Source organism: Apis laboriosa, unplaced genomic scaffold (genome assembly GCF_014066325.1).
Source record: "Apis laboriosa isolate Shangri-la unplaced genomic scaffold, ASM1406632v1 scaffold167_cov148, whole genome shotgun sequence".
Taxonomy (NCBI): domain Eukaryota; kingdom Metazoa; phylum Arthropoda; class Insecta; order Hymenoptera; family Apidae; genus Apis; species Apis laboriosa.
In genome coordinates, this window is record NW_025222122.1 from 163830 (window position 1) to 175102 (window position 11273).

The window sequence follows — 11273 nt, forward strand, 5'->3', positions numbered from 1 at the left end:
TTTATATGCGTCAATATTTTTCTTTTCTTTATTTCATATATATTTTTTTTTAAACTACATACAAGTATAGTTCAATAATCGTAACTATAAAATATTTTAGCTGTAAGAATACTTTTCACGATCAGTGTATTTCGAAAACTAGTTTTATTTACGATGCTCTGCATCTTTTTCGATTGTATGAAGGGACCAAGTTTGACTTTATTTCTCGAGCACAGTATCGAATGCCCGAAAAGTATAGGTATCATTAAGGATATATTTTGTGTCTCGATTAACATTGATGTCGGAACTACAGACGACATTCGCAATAAATTCTGCGAAATTATGTTTCTCCTGATCGTAAAATGTGGAATGTAAACGAGGGCGGTTGGCGGTTTAGTCTGTGAAGAACCAAATCTGACCAACATTGTGATATTATTCGCCGGCTCATCGTAAAGAATGGAATGTAAAGAGAGGATTTGTCCTCAAGTGACCTGAGACTTCAGCAAAGGATTTCGAAAGATTCGTGCTTGATATTTAATTATGCTTTTTGCGAGTCTCTGCTGGAAATTTGAAGTTAATGATTCAACAAGAGAGCGAGATTTTATGATTTTCGACTTTGTAAAAGATTGATTTTATTTTATATTATTATTTATTTGAGAAACTTTATTCGAGAAAGTGAAAATTTATAAATATATATATCGTCGAAACAAAATGTATCATGAATTCGATTTATTTCATATTATCTTATCTAACATAGACAAAGAAAAATACGATATACTGGTACGTTCAAGGAACGTGAATACATTTGAAAATAAAACTGGAGAATTACTTTCGAAAATTATTTTACGTATTGGACACTGTGTAAATAATAGCAATCATCACTCTTGGATATCCTCACTGTTCATTAATGAAAAATAACTTTCGAGAGTAATCCTTTTACTTTCAAATGTATTTATATTCTTATGGTGCTCGTTTTTCTTCTTTAAATTTGAATGTTATATAATTAAGCTGAAAAGAGAAAGTAAAATATTTAAATTTTTATTACAAATAAAAATTGAAGATAAACAATATTCAAGCGCACTCTACTTACTTACCATTGAAACAGTGGGAATGCAAAGCAGTCGATACGACCATAGACATGAAACAGACATATTTATTTAATGCATTTTCTTGTTCCATTTTCAATATCATCGATTCAATTTAGAATAAGATTGAAAACTAGAATTTGCAATATAAATGATAATTGGAGAAACGAGACGCATGATGTTCCTCTTTTTATATCTATGTATAAATATACATTTATTATTGAAAACAAAATAAATATATAAATAGTTCTCTTCAATTGGAATACTTTCTGTATCAAATTATGTAGATGCAAGTACGAACCGTCAAGCTAAAATTACATTTTCCTATGTAAACTACATAAGTTACATTATAAATTCGTTTATATTTGTTACTTACAAAACTTGTTATAGATTTATCATCCTCTTCATTGTCTTCTCGAAAAGAAAACGTTATTGTGCATCCATTAAACAGTTCTGGTAGATTCTTATAGATTTTGATCGAGTAATAGTAAAGTGTTTTCGCATGATTTAATTTTTATTTATCGAATTAAAAATTATTATCTGTTATCGATATAAAAATTATAAATAGACATAGATACTGCGATATCATGTTTGCTATTCTATTTCTCATCTATATTTATATATTACATGTTATATCACATGTACACTTTTAGATACACAAAAGATGTAAAAGCTACATTTATATTTTTAAAAATAAAACTTTGCAACAACTCAATTTCTGTTTTTCAGATATCTCAATTTGAAAGATATATCATTCGTTTCCTCGTGCTGAGAGCATTTAACACGACAATTTCTTTTTTACCGACGTCAAGAAAGGATATTATTCACTGCAGGTGAAAACAAATGCAGCAGAATTCCAACGGATGCACAAATCACGACAAAATCATAAAATATCCCTAGAAATACCCTAGCACTCCATCGATCCGATAGAACTTCTATTTACCGACGTGACTGCATTTCAAGTGCAGTTTCACGGAATCGACTGCAGGCTCGCATTGAACAAATACGAAACGGAGTGATGGTCCACGGCGGTTACACTCGAGCGTCTTTACGAGGGTGAATCCTACCCCTGTTTTCCTTTCGAGACGCAACCCCGAGAGGGTAGGAGAGCTCGAAGGACCGACTATGCCGGCGAACGAAGATGCGGGGCAGTCTGGTGTGAAAACGAGTTCATTGGTTATATATTTTCCGGGGTGTCGGGGCGTTAAAGTGTTGAAATTTCATTAAGGGTCTAATGAAGCACACCGCATAAGGTCTCTCCGTCTCTCTCACTCGGACTCTCAGCCAGTCTCCGCCGTGCTGGATGTTTGTTCGAGGGTGGATGGCCCTTAGAGATGCGTAAGCGAATTTACATGCTTCAGGGTGGTTCTTCTGTACGCCGTCACTTGGAAGATCGGAGCCGGTGCTCCGGGGTTTTCAGCCAGAACGTCCTTTTCGCCCGGCGGATAAGAGAAAGAGACCCTATTCATCCGTTTCATTAACTTTCCGTCATTAACATATTCTCAAAATAACGATCTAAGATGTACTGCCGCTCTAATTACACTTGCTCCAAGTTTTTGTATTCAGTTTCACGCGCCGTTGCCCGTCTAAAAGCAACGCGTGTCGCGAGGCTGTACCGAATGAACGACGTCAGCCGCTGTTTTCTGGACGAGCGACGTTCAAATTGGTCGACTTAGCGGTGTTCTAAGCGCTTCTCAACCTCTCGCGTCTCGTTCTCGTCGCATCTCTCGCTTCCTCGCTCATTTCGGGAAAGGGGTATCGAGGAGGAAAAAAATGGAAATTTAATTTCGCCACGTTAACGCGCCGCGAACGAACCGAGAAAGAGAGAGAAGGAGAGAGAGAGAGAGAGAGAGAGAGAGAGAGAGAGAGAGAGAGAGAGAGAGAAAGTTGACGAGAGAACGAGGTAACTTAAGAACACCGAGCTGGGCGTTGAATGGAAGAATACGGATTTCAACGCTAATGAACATTAATTGCTGGGAGACGTGAATAAGATTGTAATATAGCGATCGTAGTAAATAAACTACGTTCCGTTTGTTTCCTTTTTTTCTTTTTTTTTTCAGGATTGTTCCTGTCGCGAGAAAACATTGTCGAGTGTTTCCTTGCTTCCCGCGACCTCTATTCTAATAATAATACGTTCAATTCTCCCGTTTCCCCGCGACGAGTTTACATTGAGCGAGTTTTCGTCGAGCACGCCTCTATTAATTGCGCACAATCGTTCGAATTAGTTTACGTGTTAAAGTAGAAGAATAGTGCGACGCAGGCAGGCACGGCGAGAAATTCCAACGTGGCGTAACCAGGATGTATTTTGAACGGGAAGGGAAAAACGTTTAATTAAAACGGATCCGTTTTCGTGGTGTTACTTTTATTAGAGTATTTTATTGTCATTGTCGAATCGTTTCTCTCGTTACTTGTGGTGACGTAAGGAAGATCCAACATGGAGGCGAAACCATCCAGATAACACGTACGTACGATTCTTCTGCTAAAATTCAATATTGAATTAATAGATTTCTTCTGATGTTCTTTTACTTACCAAATCTATTTAAAAATCTATTTATACAAAAAGAAAATGATAACGATAAAACAATTGTCATTTCTTCACACAAAATATTACATATTGCCGATTTACATTTTATTTCGATTGGATTTTGGAATAAGGATTATTTCGTTTGCCATTAAATCAAAATGTAATAAACTTGTATTTCGTAAACTACGTTTCGTCAAAGCAACACAAGCTTTTTATAAAAATATTACGAAATAATTATATTCGTAGTATCGTTATATTTGACGATTCAAGTTGGTTACATTTAATTACCTGCAATAGAATATTAATGGGCCAAAATTTTGGTGGGTTGATTATTTTTGGGCGTTTTTCCGTCTGGTCTCAACTGTAGTGGAAAAGTTAAAGTAAAAAGCTATTCGCTCGTTATTAAATGTTTTTTTTTTTTATTAATACTTATTTTTCAGGAGGAGAATTTGGAAATACGTTTATCGGACTGTTTAAACTCACGAATCCGTCATAATATTTTCAACTTTAATGTTTTTTTCCAATTTTTAAATCTCTCTGCGTTAATAAAAATTATTTTCGTTAATAAAAATTTTGTTTCAGTTGTTAAACGTTTTCGGTACGTTATAAAAATATCGATGAATTAGATTTATCAAATATGTAATCTTTTCTACGAGCTTCATAGAATCTTTTTATCAAAAATATAATCTTTTCAGTCGTCTTAATTATATAGTCTTTATTATATAGTCTTAATTATTTCTTAAATATTAATGAACTGCAATAGGAAAGAATATACAAGATTTTTATCATATTTTTTTTGGTTTAATTTAACTTATTTCTTGTATAATATTGTACACGAAGATAAAATCAAAATTATTTTAAATTTCATCACAATTTTATGCTACGATCCTTGCAGTTTTAAGAAATTTTTAAGATCTTTGGAAAATCAAAAATACTTGATGAACTTTGATGGAACATCGATAATGGTTTTCTGTTATTCGTTTATAGATTCTATTTAGCTCGAGTATTTCCATCTGTTAATTCGTTCTATTCTTATCAGAATCAAATGTAATTTCATCGAAAATATCTTTTTAATAATAGGGAAATACTTACACACGTATCCTTTATGTCAAATAAATTGAACAAAAGATCGATAAATTGCTCTTTCTGTCTTCTTAGATAACTTTAAATTTGACAATAAAAGGAATTAATAAAAAAATTTGATCTTGATGCTCGATGATTCATTATTTTTCCAATAATATGGCATCAATGGACAGTGGAGTAGAATGAAGGGTGGATTTATACCGCATCGTGTATTTTTTTATTAAGTTTATTTTATATATCGACAACAACACGTCATACATTAGAAAACAGAAGGTTTCTTGAAGCAAACTCGAATGAAAAGTTTTGTGGAACAATCCGAGAGACACTATGTGAGTGTGCCGCGCCATCATCTATGGAGTCGTATATATATAATATTGCGTGTCCCTGTGTGTCAGTATATGTCCATGTGGATGCACTTGTAGGTGTTAGTGTCCGCAAAATGTGTGTGTATACATATGTGTATGTCCCTGTAGATGTATGTGGGTTTTTGCATGTACATGTATTTCCGAGTGTCATGAATACGTGTATCTGTGTACTACGATACTCTTGTGTCTCCTCTCTCGTCTTCTTTCTTTCGCCCGTTCGCTCTTTCCTTCCTCACTTCTTCTTTCTCTCCTTCCTTTTAGTCTCTCGCTCTCATTCCATCCTCTTTCTCTCTACCTTTCTCTCTGTCAACCTGTTTCACTTCCTTCCTCTCGCAATTTCTCACGTTCTCACGTTTCACACTCTCTTTCTCTCTCTCTCTCTCTCTCTCTCTCTCTCGTTCTCACTCTCTCTTTCTCTGTTCCCCTTACCGATAGTAAAAACCATTTCCAACCTTTTCAGGAGAAATTCAGTTTTTTTCAATTCTCGTTCGATGTCCAAGATACGAAATCTTCTCGAACGAGAAGAGTTGGTTGGTCACGCGTGGAAAAATACATGGAAAGATTGATGGAAGAACTACTCGTACATGGGGAGCGCCTAGAATGGTGGAAGGGGAGGGACGATAATCAAACGACGAGAATCGCTCTCAAGTTCAAACGTTTCTCTCGTTCGAACATCGACATCCTCGCGCGCTCAATTTCTCCCTTTTTAGCCCTTCTCGCACTTTATCGGCTCTTTCTTCTTCATCATTCTTACGGCCCTTTCTCTCGATCTTCTTTCTCTGTCTCGCATTCACTCGGTCTTCTCACTCGCTCCCCCATTGTCTCTCTTGTCGTGAATCGCCTCCGGAAATGCCTCACGGTGAGACGCCGTGGGCGGGAAAACGTTAAAAGAAAAGACATACCGTGTTATTTCACGTATCGTGTACGTTTTCTGTGTATATAAATCGCGATGTAACGTCTAGAGAAATAGGCGGCGCTCGTCATTATTTCGGAAAATGAAAAACGGGCAATAAGAGAAGGTACAGTCGCGTGCACCGGTGAAACATAATCATCCGAGAGTAAACGAAAGAGATTTGATATATAACACGAGGCGCCCTCCACGATTCAGTCAGCCGCGCGCAGAATTTCGCACGATTTCCGTTCTGCCATATTTTTGGTGTCTCTATCTATCTATATCTCTATCTATATATATATATATAATATATTTATATATTTATATATATATTATTTCGTTTCTTTTTTTTTTTTATTTTTTTTTTTTGCGTGTGTGTGTGTGTTTTAATTCAAAAAACGGCAGTGCATCGTCGTCGAATTCATTCTCTCGGCTATGAGAAGGGAGGGCGATCGTTTTTTAGTTTTTTTCCCCCCTTTTTTTCTTCTTTTTTTTTCTTTTTATCCTTTTTGTTCTTCGTTTAATTTTTTTTAAATCTTCGCCTAAAAATTTGTCTTCATTCACCTTCGTTTCGCGACGAGACAGCCTAAAAAATGCACTCCCTGATTTTCTCCTAGAAATTTCTCCTCTCTCTCGCTCTCTCGCTCCCGTTTCCTTCTCTTTATCCTTTTTCTTTATTCTTTTTCCATCCTCTCTCTCTCTCTCTCTCTTTCTCTTTCTCATTCGTACCACTCTTGAAACTCTCACTCGCTCTCTCTTTCTCTCATCTCGTTTTATTTTATTTATCTGCGGTATCGTGACACATCGTAGGAACGTACGGGGTTGGTCGATCGGCGATCAAACGCGCGACGGTAAAAAAAAAAAAAAAAAAACGACGGGGAAGACGCGAAATTTTGACTCCATTGCCGAAAAAGATGTGCGTGTGTCCCTTAAAATCTAACCCTTTTCGACCTTCTTCGAACTTCTCTGTACTACTCCATCCTTCGTATTATCCCCCCCCTTTCCCCCGAGTTTTTTTTTGTTTTATCTTCATTTTTCTATACAGCGCCAAAGATATACATACATACATACATTACATACATACATATATATGAGGAAAACCAGCCACGTGCCGCGTGCCAGCGATGCAACCGTCCGCGCCTCCTCTTGCAATAATTTATGTACAATTTTACAACCTACGACGCCGCCGACGATATAATTTTTTTTATTTTCTTATAGTTCGCCTTTAAATACACGAATAGGACCTAGACATCGTTAATTTTTTTTTTTATCATCATCATCATCATCATCATTATCATCATCATCATCATCATCATCATCATTATCTTTACAACTATACTAACGAAATCTAAACGTTCAATTTTCATTTTCACCACACTAGGAATAATAAATTTTGCCGTATCGTTAGTATACCTTTATAGAAATATGCTTACAAAAATAGAATTTAGCGAGGCGCCGAAAGTGCGTCGCTGCCGGGCGCGGGCGAGTTCATTAGGAATTTTTTTCTTTTTTCTTTTTCGCTCTTCGCCCCTTGTCTTTTTCGTTTTTTTCTTCTTCGTTTTCTTCGTCTTTTATTTTTCTTTTTTCGTCTTCTTCCGTTTTTATCCCTTATGTTTTAATCTTATACGTCCGAACGATTCCGAAAGAAAGTAGCAGACACGGCGTGACAACCCCCTCCCCTGTATTTTTTTTACGCTCGTCGAAAAAAAACGTTAACCATAATCGCCGTTTCGTGGAATTTTCTTTTTTTTTTTTTTTCCTTCTTTTTTTTTGTTTTCTTCTTCGTCGTCCCGAATCCACGCCCCACCCTAAAATTTTCGCGGGAAACGTCGTCCATTTAAATCACCGGCGTACACCGTCGCGCCGATCGCCGTTCGTTCTATTTATCTCTCTTCCCCCGTGCAAGTAATTTAGCGTGTGAATCTTCTCCCTCGTTTAAACCTCTATACTCGTGCATTCTCTCGCGCATACCAAGCACACTCGTAGCACACCACCTTCCTTTCACCTTCGTTTTTCCTTCGTTTTCACAATTTTCTCACTTATCGCGCGCAAAATCGCCATTCTCCCTCGCGTTCACCTTTTCCCTCTCGCGTCTTTACCGATTTATCAATCGTTCGAACTCGATTCTCTTCTGGCGTGCACTCAAACCCATTCATTCCCGTTTCATTCTGGTACTCTCAAACGCATTCGCACGATTCGCAATCACGCGCGTTTATTCACTCTCGAATCGATCTCTCTCTCTCTCTCTCTCTCTCGCGCGCTCTCGTTCTCTCTTCCTTCCTTTCTCTCTTCACATTTTCCTTTCGTTCTGTCTTTCTCCTCTCTCCGATCTCATCTCTTTTTTTTTTTTTTCTTTTTGTAGAGTTTCCCAAGAACGTATATATATGTGTCTCAAAATTGTGAACAACTGAGTCGTTTTTTTCGCTGTCGTTTACAATGTACGTACAATATAACGATAATTAATGACAATCAGAAATACCATTAATCGCCGTAGTAATAATAATCATAATGGTAATCATAGGAATAATGATAATCATAATAACGGTTACAATCGTCGCACTTCGTTTTTTTTTTTTTTTAATCTCGTTTGCCTCTTGGTTTTCTTATTATTTCTTTTTTTTTTCTTTCTTTCATTCTTCACGGATAGATCAATGATAAGAAACGAACGTTACTAAGGGGAGGACGAATAGACCCGTTCCCTGTTTGGACGGGGAACGGTTTACATTTTTGTTTCCTTTTCGCATTTTTTTTTTTTTTTTTTTTCATTCGCAATAATGACAAGTGACGGGTGACTGACAATCGTAAATCGCAATAATAATAATAGTAATCGTAATGATAATCGTTATAAAGATGCAATTTGTCATTCTTTTTTTCATCATTTTCTCTCTCTCTTTTTTTTTTCTTTATGTTTTCGTATGCACAATAATCTCTTTTTTTGTCCTCTCTTATTCTCTTTGTTTCTTTTTTTTTTTTTTTTTTTTTTTTCTTTTTTTCTCTTTAAATCATCCACGTGCACAATCTCTCACGCGCGCTCCCTAAACTTCAAGTTAACATCATCATTTAGACTCGTCATTACAATATTACATTATTAGATTACATTATATCATAATACGCTAGCGTTTATTCAATAAATTTTACATACTTTGATACGCAGTATGATGGTTTCAAAAACGGTCATCGGCCAACCAAATTTTGTTCACACATCAATACACCTACGCTCAGTAGTCGAAGTAATTTGTACTTGTAGCCATATATTATAAATATTTTTTAGTAGTTCGGCCCCACTCTATTTCTCGCCTTTCGCTAAGTTAGTTTTATTTTTTTCTTTTCCCTTCTTCCTTCATTTTCACAACTTTTCTTGTCTCCCTTGTCCCATTCGGTCGCCAGTGTTTTCGAGGCCCTACACATTTTTTTTTTTTCTTTTGATACGAATATTTAAATATTATTTTACCACCGTTTTTTTCTTTCTCTCTTTCTACCGTTTTTTCATTTTTCGCATTCTCCCATCACTCTCGTGCTCGCTTTTTCTTCCCTAGTTCTCACGCACACCTCAATTTCGCTCTTTTGTCAATTGCTCGAATTCTCTCTCTCTCTCTCTCTCTCTCTTTTTCTCTTTCGCTCTCACTCTCTCATTCGACATTCTTTGTGTCCAAAATTTTTTACAAAAACACGACAGCGATACGCCTTCGTCTACATCGTTCTTTCGTTAGCTATCAATCTCCTACATTCCACCTCGTTCATATTTTTTTTCTCCTCTTTTCTTCATTCTTCTCTCTCTTTTTTTTTTTTTGTTTTGTTTTGTTAAGCTAAAACCTTAAATAGTATCGAGATATCGTTGCCAAAAATATATAAAAAACCCATAATCGATTTTTTCTCGAAATCGAAACAAGCGTGCTCCGATCGAAATAGACAAGGACGCCGAATCGCGTGATCTCGGAAACGGATTTTACTTTTTCTTCGCTCTCTAAACATTTTTTTTCTTTTTTACATTTTGCTAGTCGCTTTTTAGTCTGTACTCTTTTCTCTTTTTTTTTGCTTATTTTTTTTTTTTTTCATCTGCCTCGAGTTTAGCCGAAATCCTCCGAAAATATATATGTATAACCTTTTTTTTTTTTCTTTTCTCATAGTCGCTTCCTTCGGGCATATTCTTTTTATCTATTTATTTCCTCTTATTTTTTTTTTTAATAATTTTTTTATTTTATTCATTTATTTATTAATTTATTTATTTTTTTTTTTTGGCCAGGAAGAAGAAGGAAACTATAATTTCGATCATCGAACGCGTCACGGAGAAAAATATTTACAAGATGATTATCCGCGATCGAGTCACGAAACGTATTCGATCGATCTTCTATCCTCGGTATTTTTCTCCGTGCACCCCGTATCCGGCGCCCATGGAATTTCGAGCTCGCATCGGGATCGGGGCGCGGTCACCGGGCGACCGAATCACCCCCAAGAAATTTACAATAAATTTTGTCTCTCTTTCTCCCCTCTCTTTCTCCCCCTTTTATTCTCTTTCTCTCTCCCTCTTCTGTATTTCCCCTCCCTCTAACATTATTTCACGCATACAATTCGACACGCACGGTAAAAGATCTCATTCACTCGCGTCTATCAAAATCCAATGCACGCACTCCACTCGAGTCTACATACTCGTCGTCGTTTTACGCATTTCGCTTCATATCAACAATTTCGCCGTGTGTTTCGCGCAACGAGTCGACCTCGAAACTTGTCACCATTCTTTTATAATAGGTCTTTTATCTTTTCTCTCTTTCTTTCTCTCTTTCTCTCTTCCATTCACTCTTCTTTCCCCCCCTTTTTTTTTACAATAATTTCTTTTTCTTTCTCTCTGTCTCTCTCTCTCTCTTTTCAAAAGATCCTAAAAAAACCACAAGAGCGTAAGATAAAATTTGTATTCTCTCCCTCTTTTCGACATTTTCACCACGTATTTTATACACCTAAAAGTTAACTTGCACCCGTTTCGGACGGGGCCGCCGGTGACCAAGCCGCCAATCGCGATTAATAGCAACTTCTACTGACGTTTCTTTTTTTTTTTTTTTTCTTTTCTTTTTCTTTTCCCCCTTTTGTTATATTCTTTTTGTTTCGTTTTTTTGTTGTTGTTGTTGTTGCTGTTTGTTCTTGTTTGCTGTTCCACACGCATACATTCACACCCCTACGTTCTTGCGCATGTTATACATTATTCTTATCACACTCATGCTTTACAATCGCATACCGTGCACGCGTTCTTTCCCTTTCTTACCTATCGCTCTGTCATTTTTACGTCCTCTTTCTCTCACGCCGTTTTTCTTTCTCGTTCGTTCGTTCGTTCTTTTTTATTTTTTTTTTTTTTT

At 36.3% G+C, this 11273-nt stretch overlaps 1 long non-coding RNA gene across 1 annotated transcript; it reads right to left on the reverse strand.

Annotated features, from left to right (window-relative positions):
- On the reverse strand, nt 1-1546 carry LOC122710947. The gene is made up of 3 exons (XR_006346027.1): nt 1441-1546; nt 1074-1372; nt 1-987 (listed from the first exon to the last, which is right to left on the reverse strand). It is a non-coding gene; the product is annotated as an uncharacterized LOC122710947 (long non-coding RNA).
- Nucleotides 1547-11273: the final 9727 nt, after the last annotated feature.